A 19,840-nucleotide genomic window follows, 5' to 3' on the forward strand; every position below is an offset into this window, starting at 1 on the left:
GCCATATGTCACCCAGACCCATGGAGCTGAAAACCCTCCTTCCCAGATGCCACCCCCCTCCCAGATGCCACCCCCCACCACATCCATCTCTATGGAGAGGACATTGTTCATATGTCCACCCATTATCAGATGACCCTCCGGGAGATCAAGGAGAAGTGGACCCAGTGTTTCCAGTGTGGAGGACAGTAGTCCTGGGGGGCTTAAACTGAATAAATATTGAGGGTCATCCCTTCCTAACTGCCACTCACTGCCACAAATCTCCAAGAGGGGTATTATGGACAAACGGAAACGTCCGCCCATAAAGTACTCCCACCCCTCTAGACCCTGAAGTGTATCCAGAGTGTGGTATCAGGGAGTAGCCAAATCGGTCCAGTGCTCTACAGTGGTTACCCCGTAAATGCATTTCTTAGAGAAGAACCATGTCGGGCATGTCTTTTTATACACTGCAGGGCCACTGATCGTTTAAGTTTGTTATTGAGTCCATTTACATTCCTGTACACACCCTCAATGGGTTCATGATTTCTTTATATTCAGCCATATGTTAATTTTTGCCCCTGTCCAACCTAGTCGCTGGGTCGCCTTGGGCCTGTGTACCTGAGGCATGCACTCCAGGCATGGATGGCAGACTGATCCAACTATCACCCCCCTGAACACTCGCTTCCATGTTTAAAAGAACATTATGAACAAGTAGCTTTACACAATGTCCCTCTCCCTCCCCCCACCCTGCTTACCAGGTTGCGCCAACCCCAACTACCCAACCTGCAGAGTGCTGTCACCCCAAAACCTGCATAGAATATCTATAAGAGGGGGTGTCTTGGCTGCCTCAGTGTAGATATAAGAGAGAAGGAAAGAAAAAGAGAAAAAAGAGAAAAATAGTGACAACCCCAAGTAGAACAAATAAAATTGGCACTTCCCTCAGTAAGACGGTTGAATTGGACTTTAGTATTGAGTACATAGTCCCGGTTGCAGTCCAGCCTCGTGCCCACATCAGTCCCGCACCCATTTGTCTCCCCTGCAGCTTGCCTTCAATCATCCGCCCTTTGTTCTGGTGTTTTAAGAAAGCGTTACCCCCTCAGGTCGTTGCACCCCACCCCTCTTGCCCTGCTCAGTCTCTAGGGTGTCAACTGTAGGATACACATGGCCCCTGACTTGCAGCTTAGTTCATTAACAGCATTGTCATCAGGAGGGGGGCAGGAATGTTTCTCAAATCATGTTTAAAAACTATCACTTTTAATAAATACATTATTCAAGCATGAAGTGGTAGCACACTGTCATTTGTAATCAGCAGATTTTCCATTGAAATGGCTACAAACTTGCCCACTGACATGCAGCTTTACTGATTAAACTATATAGTGTACAAACAATAATGTTTGGAAATAGAGTTTCTGCAAATATGTGTCATTTGCACAACACCAAGTAAAGGGTTCTAGTTTGTTTTGCTCTTATTTAACTCTTTGTTTGCACCACACTTCTTAATTATAAAAAATTGCTTTTGTAATTCCTTATATATTTCGAAAAATGTGTAATATTAATTTGCAGGTTATTTAAATAAATGTTATGTGTTAGAGGAAAATAAGTAACATCTTCAGATAGCTCACTTGACAAAAACCTCTAACTCTAGTAAGAGAGAAAAACAAACCTCATTTTCCAAGGAGCAATTAGTTAAACGACAAATTGACATTTGACCTGCTTCCATGTACAGATAGCCAATGTGTCAAGATAAAAACAAGATTTATGGCATCTTTATTGCTCATTCAATTTTGGAATGAACAGAATATCTGTTCCTTTCCAGCCTAAATTTACTCACCAGATGGGACTAGTAGGTGATACAAATAGCTCGACCTGATCAAATTTTACTTGCAATTATGAGTGATCTCCCACTTCACCTAAATCTTTAGGTTACCTGCTATAAGCAAGGGGGTTAGATTACAGGAGACAAATTACCCCTGGCCTAATCTTCCACTGAATATCACAATTTAAGAAGTCCTACTAGCAGTAAATGAAAGTGCATGAGGTAAAGATCCAGGACCTGACGGGGTACCTTGGATGTCTATAAAACCTTAGTCGACCTGTGAGGCCCAATTTTAACTTGGGTTTTTAATATGACCGCTACTACAGAGATCCCACCGTCACAGGGAAGATCTATTATAATACCTATCTATAAGAAGGACAACAAATCTAAAGCAAAGAATTATCGTCCAATATCGCTTTTAGACTCCTCAGTAAAAGTGATGAGTAAAGTGTTACTCATGAGACTGGAAAATTGGGCAAATGAACACTAGATACTCTCCCTGCCACAGCTTGGGTTTAGAAAAGGAATGGGAACCCTAGAGCAATGGGTGAACCTAGATTTATTGATAGGTAAACATACTCGGGCCACAGGTGGTAGATTGTATTGTATCTCTGCGTTGCAGATTTGAGCAGTGCTTTTGACTTAATCCACCACACCATTCTGCGGTCAACCCTGCTCTCCATTGGTGCCCCTAGGCCGATTATTAATTTTCTTGCTAGGCTATATGAGAAATTATCGAGCAGTGTCCGCTTTGGCCCACAAGACAAATGTGCTGATAATTTCATGGTCGAGAGAGGTATTCAACAGGGCTGTGTACTTGCCCCTTTGTTGTTTTCTTTGTTTATTAATGGGGTGGACAAGGCCCTAAAAGCTATAAATGCAGATGCCCTCCAAGTTGCCGGGAGTCCAGTACCAGTTCTACTGTATGCGGACAATGCAGTTTTTCTGGCCAGGACCTCGGTGAGTCTACCAGGTCTAATGAATACGTTTGGTGAATTCATAGCTGCAAGAAAATTGGTGGTTAACAAGAAGAAAACCTACACTATGATCTGTGGAGCGAAGCAAAAGAAGAGTCAAACTTTTTTTTAATGGGTAATACCCCGGTAGCTGCAATCAACACTTTTTGATATTTTGGGTATTACTTTTGCAGGAACTGGCTCATGGTCACATGACATTAACGATGTTAGGAGTAAGATGAGTAAGAGTGCTCATGGAATTATCAGGTTCTTGGCAAAGTTAGGCACCTGGCCCATAGAAGACATGCTTGCTATCGAAAGGCTAGGGTATTAGCTATTGCCACATATGGGGTAGGGGTATGGGGCCACTATAAGAGCAAGGTCCTCCAGACTGAGGAAAACAGTTTCCTCAAATACCTTTGTGCCTCCCTACATCCTCCTCTACAGAGGTATACATAGCTAGGTTAGGTTGCAGTACCTAGCTGATGTAACCGCACTCCGCCCCTTGTTGCTCTGGCATGCTATCTGGACCAAAGAAGAAACCTGTTTTACTAAAATCAATTATAGAAGATTGTTTGTCTCTGGAGAAAGCACGGAGCATCCCCTAGCGGTTTCATTAATTCCACCTATATTGAGTAGTTCAAGATGCCAATCCTGCCTAATCCCCGATTGATATTAACACTCTACAAACGGTCTATTAAAGATAATTTTATGTATTTTAAAAGGCAAGCCAGGATGAGAAGCGAGGGAGGGAAACCAACTGTTGCACATTATTTCTCACTTGCATTGAAGGAGGGCTATCAAGGTTATTTAACCCATGTTTCAAATTTATTGCACCGTTTTTTATTAACGAGATTTAGATTAGGGATTGTCCACCATTTAGTTGCCTTTCCCGATATGAAAACTTGCACACTTGATACGATTCCATGTCCTTGTGACGGCCAGAGCAAACCAAGCACCATGCACTTTATGCTGTTCTGTGTCTTTTATTCCAATTTTAGGTGGTATTATTTAAAACCACTTTTGCTTACACAAGATATTAGATCGCATAATTGCCTTAAAATATTTGCTTGAGCTGAATTACCCCAGGGAATGCCTTAATGTTTCACTTTTTATCTTGAAAGCAATAAACATACATAAAAGTATAGCTTCTTGATGCTCTAATGAACCCTACAGAAACTGGTTGGCAGCCTTTTAGTATTTTTAAGTATGTATCTCTGGTAGTGACGCCTTTGATCACAATGAATTGTCATTGCTGCCGTTTTTATTCTATTTTTAAATTTTCGTCATGTGTGATCGTTTTATTGTGATTGCTTTTATGGTTGTTCATTTCAACATACCGAATAAAGTCTTTTCGATTTCATTCAAGTGGGCGAGTAGATTTTTTGAGGACTGAGGCCACTGCAGCTTTAACCACCCATTGCTTTGCAAGTAATGCCAACGACATCACCTTATACTACTATGAACCATAACACTCCTACATGTGTGATTATTCAGACTATTCCAGGCCCCCAAAGCTATAAGAAGGGCCTGAGTGTCAGGAATTAATAGTTTTTAATGTATATTGAATTAATAAACAGCTGTTGTTCTTCTCCTCTCAATTACACAATCAGCACCCCCATGTGGCGGATTCTCATAGTGCCGGTGTTCACCGTTAAGTGCCGGTGCCAAGCACCGAAAGCCACCAGCTCAAATTAAGCACTACAAGAGACCAACCTTGGACATCTGGTTACGCTAGAATGAGTCAAAGTCCAAAGTTAAGGCTGACTGCAGCGAGAGTGCTGGTTGTATTCAGGTACCAGGTTCATCCTAGAGGAAAGTTTACCTTCTGACTTTAATGGAGAAAAAACAGTTGTTAGTCGGGGTGGGAAGGGGGCTAGACAGGCTTCAAGCTGGAGCTGAAGCGGGACTTGAAGGCAACAGGCTTCTGAAGAGCGGGGTCCCGGTGCAGTTCTTGACAAAGTTGGGACTGCTCAGAGCAGGCGAAGTCCAGAGGCCATGCCTAGGAACACCTCAATGTAGATCGTCTTTGGCTTGGTGTCAATCTCAGAGAAGCCCGCTACATTCAGACTTGGAGACATTTCTGGAAGTCCGATCTCCTTCAGCAGGGCAAACCAGCAAGTTGAGGCCTTTTTCCACCCCTACACAAGTTCTGGTCAGTTCTTCCTCTCTTTCTGGGTTTTGAGTGAACCTGACCAGAGATAAAATGGAGGTATCCTTGTTGTGAGCTTCATCTGCCATTGGTAAGTTAGGCATGTTTTGATGGTCAGGAAGGGGCTGGGAACAGCTTCCAAGCCATCCTGTCAAGGTAGACGTTCCCCGCCCCACACCCAGAGCCCTTTGTCCACAGTATGGGAGCAGAACACATCTCAAAAACCAAAGGAAATGATGGACGGAGTGTTGAACATTGCAAGCACTCACCCCCAGTCAACTGATCTGGGTTTAATCCATCACTGTTCTTTAGCCCACTCTGCCACCCCAGTTCAGACATGGCCATATGCAAATCAGTCTGACCCTGTGCCTCATGGGAACAGTCCAGCCCGAACTGCCAAGCCATGTCTTCCCTGGACCGGAAACAAGCTTCCTAGGACCGGTTTCTGGCATTTCAGCCGTCTTCAGCCAGGCTTGCTTAAATCCAGAGGCAAAGTGAGCAAGGGACTCACGTCTGAGCATACCCTGCCAACTTATGGCGAACAAAGCAAAAACCAAAGGAAATGATGGACGGAGTGTTGAACATTGCAAGCACTCACCCCCAGTCAACTGATCTGGGTTTAATCCATCACTGTTCTTTAGCCCACTCTGCCACCCCAGTTCAGACATGGCCATATGCAAATCAGTCTGACCCTGTGCCTCATGGGAACAGTCCAGCCCGAGCTGCCAAGCCATGTCTTCCCTGGACCGGAAACAAGCTTCCTAGGACCGGTTTCTGGCATTTCAGCCGTCTTCAGCCAGGCTTGCTTGAATCCAGAGGCAAAGTGAGCAAGGGACTCACGTCTGAGCATACCCTGCCAACTTATGGCGAACAAAGCAAAAACCAAAGGAAATGATGGACGGAGTGTTGAACATTGCAAGCACTCACCCCCAGTCAACTGATCTGGGTTTAATCCATCACTGTTCTTTAGCCCACTCTGCCACCCCAGTTCAGACATGGCCATATGCAAATCAGTCTGACCCTGTGCCTCATGGGAACACTCCAGCCCGAACTGCCAAGCCATAAAGAACGGTGATGGATCAAACCCAGATCTGTTGACTGGGTGTGAGTGTTTGATTGGTTCTGATACTCCGTCCATCACCACCCCCTTTTGTACCGCTTTGTTCGCCATAAGTTGGCAGGGTATGCTCAGACGTGAGTCCCTTGCTCACTTTGCCACTGGATTCAAGCAAGCCTGGCTGAAGACGGCTGAAATGCCAGAAACCGGTCCTAGGAAGCTTATTTCCGGTCCAGGGAAGGCATGGCTTGGCAGTTCGGGCTGGACTGTTCCCATGAGGCACAGGGTCAGACTGATTTGCATATGGGCATGTCCGAACTGGGGTGGCAGAGTGGGCTAAAGAACGGTGATGGATCAAACCCAGATCTGTTGACTGGGTGTGAGTGTTTGATTGGTTCTGATACTCCGTCCATCACCACCCCCTTTTGTACAGCAGAACACATCTCACCACAGGGGAGCCATCACCCGAAAAGGGACAGCTGGACACTGGCAGGAAAATGACAACTTTCTAAAATTATAATTTCCAAAATAGTACTTAAATCAGACTTGGTCATTAATTTAGATTTTAAATTACTTTTAAAATGAATCCTTGAACTATTTCCCTAGCTACTCCCAAACTGTATTTATCACTTAATACTTGTAATAGTGTAAACCAGTGTTAACCTATGGGACAGCCAGCCATGTCACAGTGAAAAAAACAACTTTGGAGGTTTTTCACTGCCAAGTCATGTGAAACATTACATATACATCCACTGCTGATTAAATACCATGCATCCTTCCCTAAGGGGATCTATGGCCTACCATAGAGGAGACTTCCAAAATAAGTAAGAGTAATAACAAGCATTGAGCTACTACTGACAGGAACCACCTGCCTATATACTAGAATATATATAAGCCCAAAATAGGGTCAGAATAATATAGGGCAACAACAGGGCGGCCACGCGGACATAATCAAAACATGATTACAAGGATAAACTGATTACAAAATTTCCATTCCTTTTATTGTAATCATTTTGATAATTCATCAGTTTGTATCAAACTTCACATAATACATAAATAGGTACAGAATACAGAATACATATAGGTCCCACACACAACAATCAAAGCAATCGATCATACCAACATTCATTCACCGAAGCGCGCGTTGGCGCTTAATTTCCTCGTGCATTTGGACCCTGCCTCCATCCACGACCGGGAGGATACACGAGAGCCCACAACTCTTACATCACTTGGCTGTTTATCATCCTTGATTGTTTTTTAACTATTTGTATGATTATTAGATTGTTCTGGATTGTAAGTGATGAATGAATGTGTATGCTTTTTTGGAACCTTGAATGAATGTTGGTATGATTGATTGCTTGGCAAACTACCAACAGCATTTAATTTACAGGTCCTAAGGACACTTAGTACCACACAATAGGGACCGAGAGCAAATTAAATGTGCCAATCAAGTGTACACCAATGTTAGTAAGTTTGAAAAGGAGAGCATAAGCACTAAATCCCTGGTTGCCATGGTGAAAAGTGAAAGTGAAAAGAGCTCTATAGCCCAAATATAGGTTTAGCAACAGCACACAAAAATTAGGGGGAACAGCACACACAAGATGGTCATTTTCAACAGCTGGTATTTCTAAAGTGTAACATGATACAGTGCATTGGCACTGAAGGTGTCTGTATACTATGTGGCGTCTCCTAACATCCATTTCGCCCCAAACATTTTAAATGAAGAAATACATGCTTTAAAGGTGTGTTTAACCAGCAGTCTAACAACATAATTATGGGCATTGTGCCCCCAAGTAGTTGTAGTGACATTTAAAAGTGAATGAATATGGTAACAGTTTACAGAGTTACCACCTGTTGTAGTTTTACTACGTTAAGAAAGACAACTATACATATATCTTGTGTTCTCACAAATTGCATACTAGACCTCTGTTTAAATGTTAACAGCCATGGCTCACACGCCCTCTAACAGCTCTCTCTACAAGGCACACACGAGGGACTCAGAATAAGAGCTTTAGTCAGGAACAAAAAGATGAGCAGCCTTCCATCCTCAGCAGTTTTGAGCCGAAAGGGCAAGACTCTCGCCTGTATGCCGTTTCTCAGGCAGCAACAATGGCGATAATCAGTGTAATATAGAAATACAATGAAAACTAAGTTTTTCCTTCTCCAAATGGAAAAATAGGTCATCTATTCAAACGAACAATAATTAAAAAACATAAAAACAAGAAAGATAAGTGAGCAGAAACATGGAAATTACGAGATTTCCAGACCTCAGGCCTTATACATTTGAGTGACTGAAAAGTAGATGAACAATCAGTAAGTCACAATTGCAAAGTATCTTTGGCTATTCTTTACTGGTCGATTGTTATTAAACAATATTAATTACTTTGCAAATTAATCCACGCTGTGCAACTATCACAGGATTATCTTTGGCTTCGATAATGAAATACCAGCATTTGGAAAGCGCACAGCTACCAGCGGAGAGGTGTCCCGGCACTGGGGGCCGTCGGGAAGATTAATCGAGCTATTGCCCAGAGTCACATGGTGCTGGGCTAACCTGCCGCCGGCGATCGAACCGTGAACCCCGTGGTCCAGAGTCAGACACCCTGGCCGCTGCGCCACACCTCTTCCACAGATAGCCATCTTTATTGACACGGGTGGCAAGTGTTCCACTCTTTTAAATAACTTTGAGCCGGATCGTCTAACACAGTTAAGCGAACGCACCTCATTTTTGGCTCTATTGAACCGTTAGTGTATGTCCATGATCGACTAAATAGTGATGCTTTGATTAGTCCTAATATTTTTTATAACTCTTCTTCTCTTCCCCTCCTTCTTCCCCTTCAAATGTTTTTCAACAGGCAACTTCTCAGGCATAAATTCTTGTGTCCTGAGGTCCCCCACCTTAGTTGAGATGGAAACGTCGTCGACTTTAGTGTCTTAACTTTAATTGTTTCATTTATATTCTTTATGAGCAAAGATACTTTGCAATTGTGACTTACTGACTGTGCATTTACTTTTCAGTCACTAAAATGTATAATGCCTGAGGTCTGGAAATCTAGTGATTTCCATGTTTCTGCCCACTTATCTTTTTTGTTTTAATGGTTTTGAATTATTGTTCGATTGAATAAATGACCAATTTTTCCATTTGGAGAGGACAAACGAAGGTTTCATTGTATCTCTTTTGGAAGGGACCATTGTTGTTGTTATAGACACGTACAACCTTTGTCCCTCCGACTCTCAGGGTTTCCTTGTTTCTTTATGAATAGTTTTTCAGACAGCAGCAGCAGTCATTTGTTCACCTGTATTATGTATGCGAGTCACCCAATCAAGTAAGTTTGAGATCTCTCACTAAGAGTCCTCATTGGATAGGAAAAAACCTAAATATTAAGATCTAAAGACTTCAATGTTTCTTGACTATTCAAAAATCTTCAAAGACCTAATTTGTGCATGAACCAAGTCAGAATATTACACAAATGTATTAATTACAGATGAGAATTTCTTGACATTCCATTGCACACAACTAAAAATGTGGAGACACCTTACAATTCATGATTGAATTTCACATGGGCTGCAGAGTCCTCCCTAGACAAGGGGTAGTACAGAGTGCTTAAGCTGGTGGAAATATATGATGTACCTACAACCTGCACTAAGATCAAATTTATGAACAACTCTCAAGTGACGTGCTGGAAATGTGAACACTAAAGGTACCATGAAATGGGCGTATACATTATGTGGAATAGTATAAAAGGACATATGTGAGAGATTCAAAATCCATTATTCACAAACCTCAAACTTTTTCATGCTATATCTATACCTTAGACAAATCCTCAGCATCTAAACTCTAGTAAATGATGACCCAAAGTGAGCAAAATAAAATGAGCCCCTTTCACTGTTATACGACATGGTGCTACCAACGTTCTAGTTTGGGTACTTATCAAATGGGTTTCCTGAGTAGTTTTGTTAAGTGTGCCCAAAGACCCTACTCACCAATTAATCGGAGACGTCCGCGGTGCTAAACAATGGAAGATTACTCCTTAGGGAAACCACAGATTTGGGACGAGGAGCAGAATGGGACTAGACTCATGATTGGCAGCATGTTAAGCTGCAGAATCAATTGGCATCAGTCGGTGGTACATCAGTACTAATAGGTGGATAACTGTGAATAAAGGAAATATTTTCAACCACCCATCCCACCCAAGTTGTCTATGATATCCCTCAGAAACCAGAGATGAAAAATATCCCACATATTTATAGGTTACCGATCTGTTATGTATGGCCCCAACACCATTCCCCTGCTCAAAGAAGCAGTGAAGTGGTACGGCAGTGTGGGATGTGTGCACACCTTGGCTGCACCTCCCTCAGCCACACCCATTAGCATTACCCACACCTCCTATTGCAAATATAAGTTAATGACTTGGTTTCGTACAAACCACTTCCACTGCAATCAAATTTAGACAACAGTTGATCACCCGCATATGAAAGAAATCAAATGCCCGGTGCCCCGACGCCCTCTCACCACCCTCTGTGTATTCCCTCCTCCTTCCAACCCAAAGCTAACCTTGGCTCTCCACTATCACATTGAGTGCTGGGACGCTGCTTGAAAGAGATGATCGCCAGTGCAGGCTTCCTTATCCTGCCAATGCAGGTCTTCAGAGACCCAAGCTAACAGCGGAGATTGCAGTTTCACATCACTCCATCTCCCTCTGGTCATCAGGCTGAGCAGCAGGGCTTTAAGCGGGCCGGGTCTCACCGGTGCTGAGCATCTGCAGTTTTTTAAAGGGGGCCTCGAAACGGGACTATCGGGCTCTGTTTAGTGCCCTGGCACAGGCGTTGCTTTTTTCCAGAATGCAGTGACAGCAGGCACATTGATGTGCACATGCTCACACTGCGTACTTCTCACTAGTGGAGAAGTTACGATACGAGGTCATACCAGGTGAGCGTTTTCCACGAAGGGTAATCCTTTAAATGGTCATTTTCTCTCTGGATTGCCCCTCTCTTTTTGAAACTCAGGAGCAGAAACATTTTCGTGGTGTCACCAGGGCTTTAAGTGGAAGCTTTTTTAATATTATATATAGGCTTTCTGGTTTTAGGTTTAAACCTATAATAACTGATAAAACCCCACTGAAAGGAAAACAGCCATCACCAGTGTAAACATATAAACACTGAAAAAACACCTTCACTACCACAAACTAAGTGCCATTCAAAGAAAGGAAAATATCAGTGAAAGAGTCATTTTTATTTCTTCCTGAAGGGGCCAATAACATGTAACTTTGTTATACAAGGCAGCAGCAGGAAAGACTGGGCTAACATTATTCTACTTGAGTTTTGTTGTTAGGGATGTCCCTAAAATATTGTTTCTTCTTCCTTCTGCTTTTTTCAGTTTTGTGGTCTTTGGTCTAGAGATACATTGCTTAGAAGCATGTTTGAGGTATTATTTAGTTATTTTATAAACTGTAAAGAATCAGGAAATATTAAAATCAAATTTTAAATCTTGGCTACATTTGATTTCACTGATAGGTACAATGGCTGGTTTCATAAGAATCTTTCCCAATATGCACTATCATATTTAACCACAGACAGAGAATGGGTTAAATCCTTTGATACATCAGCTCCCTTTTCTAACGAGTAAACACTGGAAAAACACTTTCTTCTTGTTTTTGATGGCGCGAAAATATGTAACCACTGATAACCACTGTTTTTTTAAGGTATTGAAAACACTGAAAAAACCCCACCAGAATTTACCAAAAATAGAAACTGAAAACAGGAAAGCCTAATTATATACAAGCCATAGTTGCTGCTTATTTATCTTATGCAACTAACAACCACTGACAAAGCCAATAGTCCTGACTTGTTGTAGGTATGATGTTACTTCTTGTATCATATCTGGATGCAATGACAGAATCAGCAAAATACAAGTTGGGCGGCACACCATGCTAAGCACAGATTTTTAGCTTGCGTGTTTTTAAGCCACGCCCTTAATTACATTGTCCACACCCATAGAGGCCCCTCAGTTTTTTCATCCCACTTATAGTGCTGAGGAAGCGACAGTTCCTGCTCCAACGTAAGTGCAGTGAAAAGGTAAAACTCATTTTTGCACTGCTCTGACGTCAGAACAGTGAGTAACAAGGTTTTGGTAACTGTTCTTAATAGGGGCTCCCTATGGAAGCAAAAAGTGACAATGGTGTTCTTGCTCACTTTATAGGTAACTAACAGAATGTGTTTGAAGGCAGCTTCATGGGTTTAATGAACTTGCTGCAGAGATCTGTGTGCCATCAGGTTTCTCGGCCCAAAACTGGTAAGATAACTGACATGGTTAATGCACTTGCTGGAGAGATGCATTTGTATGTGCAATCTATGGTCACACGTTTGATTAATCATAAAGTTCTAATTAACTAGTATTTCCACAGCACCTCACTGCAAAAACATGTAGGTCATAGATTTGGATTTTATTTAACATGGAATGGTTTACTTTACTGCAGAGAACCTTCTGTAACAAAGGTTACGATTTACAATTCTAGTAAAACATTTTAGTAAGTTATAAAACCGCTGCAAACTGCTGCTTATAACCTACAAGACATTTTGATCCTTGCAATTTTTAATTCAATAGTTTGCTATTCTAAGAGGGATAAAAAGGTTTTGCTGAGTATTAACTACCACTAATTAAATGGCAAACAAAATCAGCGAGTATTGTGAGCTTCATAAATGGTTATTATGGTTGTAATAACACACAGACATAACTAACCTTCTTACAGACGTAAATATATTACATTGACGCAGAATTTGAGAAAAAGCAAAACTCTCTCACAAATGTGACTTAGACCCTAAAATTACCAAGCATGAAATGAGGTTTATTTCAGTCCCCTGATGGCCCGATGCTCCATTCCACTTACATGCTGCACAGCTCCGCACAGCAAAGAAGTGATGCGCACATAGTATGCATGCCCTGCCTTTGCATGTGTTCTTGTGTCAGCATATTCCCTCGAGACAGATTCAGAATGAATCACATGGGCAGCCCAGAACTCATTACGAGCTCAAGAACAGCTGCAAGAAATTATACAAACCCGGTCATGGGTAGTTTATGTTCCGTTTCAGGGAAGCCCTGGTCTGGCAATTTGGGCTGGACTGTTCCCATTGGAGCAATGTCAAGACTGATTTGCAGATGGATGGGTCCAAACTGAGGTGCATGGTGTGCAAAATAACGATGGACCAGACTGCAACCCTGAGTACTTACCAGTGGTGGAGATTAACTCAAGCATTCTATCTATCCACTCCTAAGTGTGATGAGTATACACTGTTGTGGGTCCCATGCACACTGTCACTGTACAAAGCTTGTACCTGGATGATGAGCCCTAAGGCAATAACAGTCTTTGGTTGCTTCTGTTTCGGTTCAGGGAAGTCCTAGCCTGCAAGTTTGAGCTGGGCTCTTCCACTGGAGTAGGGTCAAGGCAGATTTCCATATGGCTCGGTCCAAACTGAGATAGCATGGTGTGCAAAATAACGATGGACTGGGATACAGCCAGAGTGATTACCATTGGCTGAGATTAATTAAAGCTTTCCATTCATCACTTTTTGGATATTTCAAGAACAGCTACCGCACACAAAATCCATCAGTGTCCAGTCCCTATTGGTTATTTGGTCCAGAGCATCTCAACCCTCTCTGTATTGATATCACGTACAACTGTACAGCTAAGAACCAGTAAATCTCACTCATCTGGCTCCTACTGAAGAATAGGCCGCTGTAAACTCTAAACCCTCAATACCACACACCCGACCTTCTGCCAGTATGGAACTTGGGTCACTTCCAATTCTACACGAAACGGACTAACACCACCACCTCTAAAACTATTTTACTCCTAGCATTCTTAAATCACACTGGTATGCTAGACCGGAACCTCACAAATGCTCTGTTACCTCTGCTATTAGACTCCCAGGATGACTCATGGACTGGGAACAAATAACTCTTGGTGATCCTAGAGAGTTCATGTTCTCTGAGGAGGGATATTTGTGCTCACTCAGGTATATAAAACCGTACAGAAAGTCTAAGTTGCTCATGTGTACTGAAACTAAGGCAGTGCACAAATTGGTTATAAAAAAAAAAAAAAAGCTGGTGCTGTCAAATTTTTACTATCAGCGCTATCAACTACATCACATTCTCACAAATATGACAATTTGGACTACTTCAGATCACCCAAAGCTGTAAGAATTGCCTAGACCCGCTGTCATTCTTTTTTTAATGTATATTGAATTGTTAAACATAATATTCACGTACTTGGTTAAAAAACAAGCAATTGCAATGCAATAGGTCTCGCATTTGCAAAAGTTTGAGCAATTGGCTTTGTAAATGATAATGCTTTTATTTATGCAGGTGGTGCGTAAACACCGCTTGCAGGTTTTCTAAACACATAAATAAAAGGCATTGTTATTTACAATGCCAATAGCTCAAACTCTTGCAAATACGAGACCTTTGTGGCACTCGCGCTTTAGCTGTAAGCATCGTAAGCTAAACCGCGGGTGCCACGATTGCAGAAGTAAAGAAATAGAAAAAAACAATTTTTTAAAATATTTCTTTACTTTTGAAGCAATTGCGGCACCTGTGCTTTAGCTTAAGATGTTTAAAGCTAAATTGCGGGCGCTGCGATTGTAATAAAGTAAGCAAATAGAAAAAGAAATATCAGGTGTACACTTTTTTTTCTCTTCTATTTGTTTACTTTTGTGACAATGGCGGCAACCGCACTTAGTCTTTGAACATCTTAAGCAAAAGCGCAGGTGCCGCGATTGCTTAAAAAGAAAAGAAATAGGAAAAAGAAATCCACTTTTTTTTTCCTATTTCTCTATTTTTGAAGTTATCGCGGCATACATGTTTTAGCTTAAAATGTTTAAAGGTAAAGCGCGGGTGCCATCATTGTAAAAAACATGTAAATACATTTTTACAAAGGCATGCGCCTTTGTTCGGCCATCGCAAGGAACAAAAGGAAAGCGAGGCTGCCATTTTTTGTATTGAGGCCGCACTAGTTAATTTAAAAAAAAATTAAAAACACGTTGCGGGAGAGCGTGTCCTGCCTGCAAAAGTAGGCAGGAGAAAGCCCTTTTCACAAAATATTGCTCAGAGGCTGTAATTAAATCCTACCGAGTAACACATGCAACCTCATATTGCTCAGAGGCTGTAAGTAAATCCTACCGAGTAACACATGTAACCTCATCGGAGATTACAAGGAGAGAAAAGGCGGTACTAAGGAGGGACTACTAAGCCTATTGACCAATGAAAAGCCACCACGAACAAAGGACAGGGACAGGAGCAAATTAAAAAGATGAGCGGAAAGTGGGCAGAGCTTCATGCCGTAATCCTGAAAACAGCATGTCTCAAAAAGACCGCGCAAGCGCTGCCTAGGCAAAACCTAAAAAAAGAAGAAAAAAACAGACAAAGCATCTCCATGTGGTAAGCTATAAGTATTTGGGGTTAGGAAATAAATCTTGGTGCCAAATACTGGTTCAAATTAAGCACTGGATGAGGGTCGCTCTTACCTCTCCAGAATCCTTTGCATTTCCCTCTGAGAGAATGAACAGATATTTCCTGAGTACATTACAATGCTTGTATCTTTCTATTGTGTGATTTCACAATACTTAGCCCCGTTGGAAAAGGACCAGAGTGGCTTACAGTGCTTACATTACATCATTCAAGACCAGGACTCCACTCAAATTACCCATAATTAATATACTTTACTGGTTTCAGTGTGTGGGACAAGGTGTATGGACAAGATATTTTTACAAACCATGCTTCCGGATAGAGAATCAGTACAAAATGATTTTCCAGAAAAACACTACTAAAATATCTAGATAACAAGAAAATATTTGAAAAAAGTTATTAGAAAAGTTTATATTCCAAACGTACTCCATTTCATAACACCTCTAGTCTATGTGCCTATTGTCACAGACAGTGGCATGCTGCAAACACCAATCATATCCTTACACACCCCCAGGCTTCTGCTTCTAGATGTACCATGAACGATCCAAACTGGACTACCTTCAAGGCAATATATGTACATCTAAACAACACTAAAAGAGTTGCATTAGTTACGAAAACTCAGGAGTTATTCTCCAACATTTCAGAACTGCACTTCTTCCAGCCTGTTCCCCTGTAGTGCAGCAATCTACTTTCTCATTCAAACGTCTGAAAACCACAACGTTGATAATCCTGACTACAACATCAGATTTGTGCATGGATCCTTGCTCACCATCCTTCAAAGTCTTCCTTCCTTTACCTGCAACATACACATCTAACATGGCCGGACTGCTGATGCCGGGCACCGGGCAATCCCCCGGGAAGCTGGAAGGGTGGGGGCTGGATTTTTGTCATTTTGTCATACTTGGGGTAGTTTTGTTATTGGAAGCTAATTGATTTTAGCAAAATCGGCCAAGGGTAGAGTTCAAAAGGTTAATGAGCAATAACGATGACTTTACTTTTTTGATTTCATATGGTCATATTTGCTGTACATTTAAAGACAGTTCAAATGTCAATGTGAGGCTATGTCAGCCTACAAATTGCTGTTTATTCTTTTTAAACGGTGAGTGGTTTAGTTCTATTTCTCTGACTGTACAGTTAAAGAATTTTTCACGGGTGCTTATGTGTGACATTTCCATGCTTTCCGGCCTGGGTGCATATGAGTGGCATTTCCATGCTTTCTGGCCTGGGTGCTTATGTGTGACATTTCCATGCTTTCCGGCCTGGGTGCATATGAGTGGCATTTCAATGCTTTCTGGCCTGGGTGCTTATGTGTGACATTTCCATGCTTTCTGGCCTGGGTGATTATAAGTGACATTTCCATGCTTTCTGGCCTGGGTGCATATGTGTGACATTTCATGCTTTCTGGCCTGGGTGCTTATGTGTGACATTTCCAACTTTCTGGTAAGGTGCTTATGTGTGAAATTGTCATGTTTTCTGGCTTGGATGCTTATGTGTGACATTTCCATGCTTTCTGGCCTGGGTGCATATGTGTGGTATTTTCATGCTTTCTGGCCTGGGTACATGTGTGGTATATCCATGCTTTCTGGCCTGGATGCTTATGTGTAATATTTCCACGGCTTCTGGCCTGGGTGCTTATGTGTGACATTTCCATGCTTTCTGGCCTTGGTGCTTATGTGTGACATTTCCGCTGTATCTGCCCTGGGTGCATATGTGAGATATGTCTATTCATTCTGGATTGGGCACTTATGTGTGACATTTCCACAGATTCTGGCCTGGGTGCTTATGAGTGACATTTCCAGCCTTACTGGCCTGGGTGCTTATGTGTGACATTTCTGCTGTTTCTGCCCTTGGAGCTTATATACGACACGTCTATGGTTTCTGGCATGTGTGCCTATGTGCGACATTTCCATGCTTTCGGGCCTGGGTGCATGTGTGTGATATTTTCATGTTTTCTGGCCTGGGTGCTTGTGTGCGACATTTTCATACTTTCTGGCTTGGATGCTTATGTGTGACATTTCCATGCGTTCTGGCCGGGCGCATATGTGTGGCATTTTCATGCTTTTTGGGCTGGCCTGGGTGCTTGTGTGTGCCATTTCCAGCTTTACTGGCCTGGTTGCTTATGTGTGACATTCTCACGGTTTCTGGCCTGGGTGCTTATGCGAGACATTTCCTTGTTTTCTGGACGGGTGCTTATGTGTGACATTTCTGCTTTTTCTGCCCTGGGTGCTTAAGTGAGACATGTCTATTTGTTCTGGCTTGGGTGCTAATGTGTGACATTTCCACGCTTTCTGGCCTGGGTGCTAATGTGTGACATTTCCAGTCTTATTGGCCTGGGTACTTATGTGGGACATTTCCATGCTTTCTGGCCTGGGTTCTTATGTGTGACATTTCCGCTGTTTCTGCCCTGGGTGCTTATATGTGACATGTCCATGCTTTCTGGCTTGTGTGTTTATGTGTGAAATGTCCATGCTTTTCCAGCCTGGGTGGATATGCGTGGCATGTTCATAATTTCTGGCTTGGGTGCTAATGTGTGACATTTCCACGGTTTCTGACCTGGGTGCTTATGTGTAACGTTTCCACGGTTTCTGACCTGGGTGCTTATGTGTGACTTTTCCACGCTTTCTGGCCTGAGTGCTTCTGTGTAACATTTCCACAGTTCCTGGAATGGGTGCTTATGTGTGACATTTCCATGATTTCTGCCCTGGGTCCTTATGTGTGACATTTCTATGCTTTCTGGCGGGTGCTTGTTTATGACATTTCCACGCTTATTGGCCTTGGCACTTTGTGTGACATTTACACTTTTTCTGGCCTGGGTGATTGTGTGTGACAGCTTCATGTTTTCTGGCCTGTGTGACATTCCCATGCTTACAGGCTTGGATTTGTATATGTGACATTTCCACGGTTTCTTGCCTCAGTGGCCTGGGTGTTTATGTGTAACAATTCCATATTTTCTGGCCAGGGGCTAGTCTGACTTTTACTTTGTGTGCTCTGATTCACTACTCTCTTGTGTCTATTATTGGTGTTCTCTGTAAGAATGTCTACTGGTATTCATTACTGGGTATCCTGGTGCTCTTTAGGGTCATCATTTATTATGCTTTGAAAGTTAATACAATTAAATATGTAATGAAAAATGTGTTGTAAAATTCACCATTTTGGTCTTTCTTTCCCCAATCTTTGCTTGGGGGGGAGAACACCCCTCCCCCTCAAATCCTCCTGCGAGTGATCAGGCTTGCTTGCTGTGCTTGCTCACTACGCACCGTATAGGGGCTGGGCTAAAACAAATTGCCAGGGCTGCTTTGGGGTTCAGGTCCGGCCCTAACATTTAACATGATAAACGTTCTACCCAACTCTCCAAAACACACTATAATCACCCCTTCAAACAAAAGTGATCCTCACCTTAAAATCTGTCACATTGTTCAATCCCCATCCTTCCATTTCCCAGAAATGGCATGGAAAGGTAGGTGAAAAAATAACTCAAAGAGGAGTCCGCGCGGGAGCGCCTGTGGCGCACCAAAGGCAAGCACGTCTGCGCCCGTCCGCGACCGGCCAGGCCCAGGGGCCACAAACTATGGCCAAATTATCAAATACTCCTCTAGGACTCTCTGTTCATTAGCCGACCTCTGTAAAGCACTCTCCAAAGCACCTGGTGAGTGATCAGTCGACATTTTCCAACCGGTGTCACCCAAAAGGCTCAGATGGCTTTCTTCAGGACCAAAGGATCCAGCTGTCTCAAATGTTGAGGGGCTGTTTATGTGCTATGTAAGGTGAGTGGATTCGCTCACCCTATTAGGGCAAAAGGTTGTATTTAAAGCCTGTTATGGACATGTGGTAATAGGCCTTAATTTGGTCTATTGGTGTGGAGGACGATGAGAAAATAAGGAAGGGGTTAAAGGCTTACCTATTATGCAGAGGCAGAAATATACATAGGCTTACACGTTATTTAAACAAATGTTAAAAAGTTCTATTTCTTGCCTAATGTAATTTAGATGTTTTAGGACTTGGCCTTTTTTTGTCTAAAGTTCCCTAAAGATTTTGCTTTCCCCCAGACCGTTTTCCTGACAGAGTTGCCAATTTAGATGCTTTGGGTACTTTGCCACTGCTGATGTGTCAAAGTACAAGTGTTCCCTATGTAAAGTGTAATGGTAATTGGTTGGCCATTATTGGTATGTTTGCCTTACTAGTAAAGTCCCTACTGATGTGCACTGTGTGTGCCAGGGCTAGTAATGCAAAGGTGCGCGGAGACGGGAACTCAGGCCTGCAGTGTAGGGCCTGCGAGCAGTTTGCTAAGATAGCATGTTGTCCTGACAAGTGCAGCCACTTGTCAGGCCTTACTTTCCCTTTTGCGTACACAGTGGGCACCCCTGTGGTAGGGCCCGGGTAACCCCTGGGCAGGGTGCAGTGTAAGTAAAAGGCAGGACATATA

General features: G+C 42.5%; 1 protein-coding gene across 4 annotated transcripts in view; it reads right to left on the minus strand.

The window, feature by feature from the left end:
• IQGAP2 (IQ motif containing GTPase activating protein 2) overlaps positions 1 to 19,840 on the minus strand; it is a 1,048,054-nt gene that overhangs the window by 800,565 nt on the left and 227,649 nt on the right. The gene's annotated exons all lie outside the window — the stretch shown is intronic.

This window comes from Triturus cristatus, chromosome 2_1 (assembly GCF_964204655.1).
Source record: "Triturus cristatus chromosome 2_1, aTriCri1.1, whole genome shotgun sequence".
In the NCBI taxonomy this organism is placed as follows: Eukaryota; Metazoa; Chordata; class Amphibia; order Caudata; family Salamandridae; genus Triturus; species Triturus cristatus.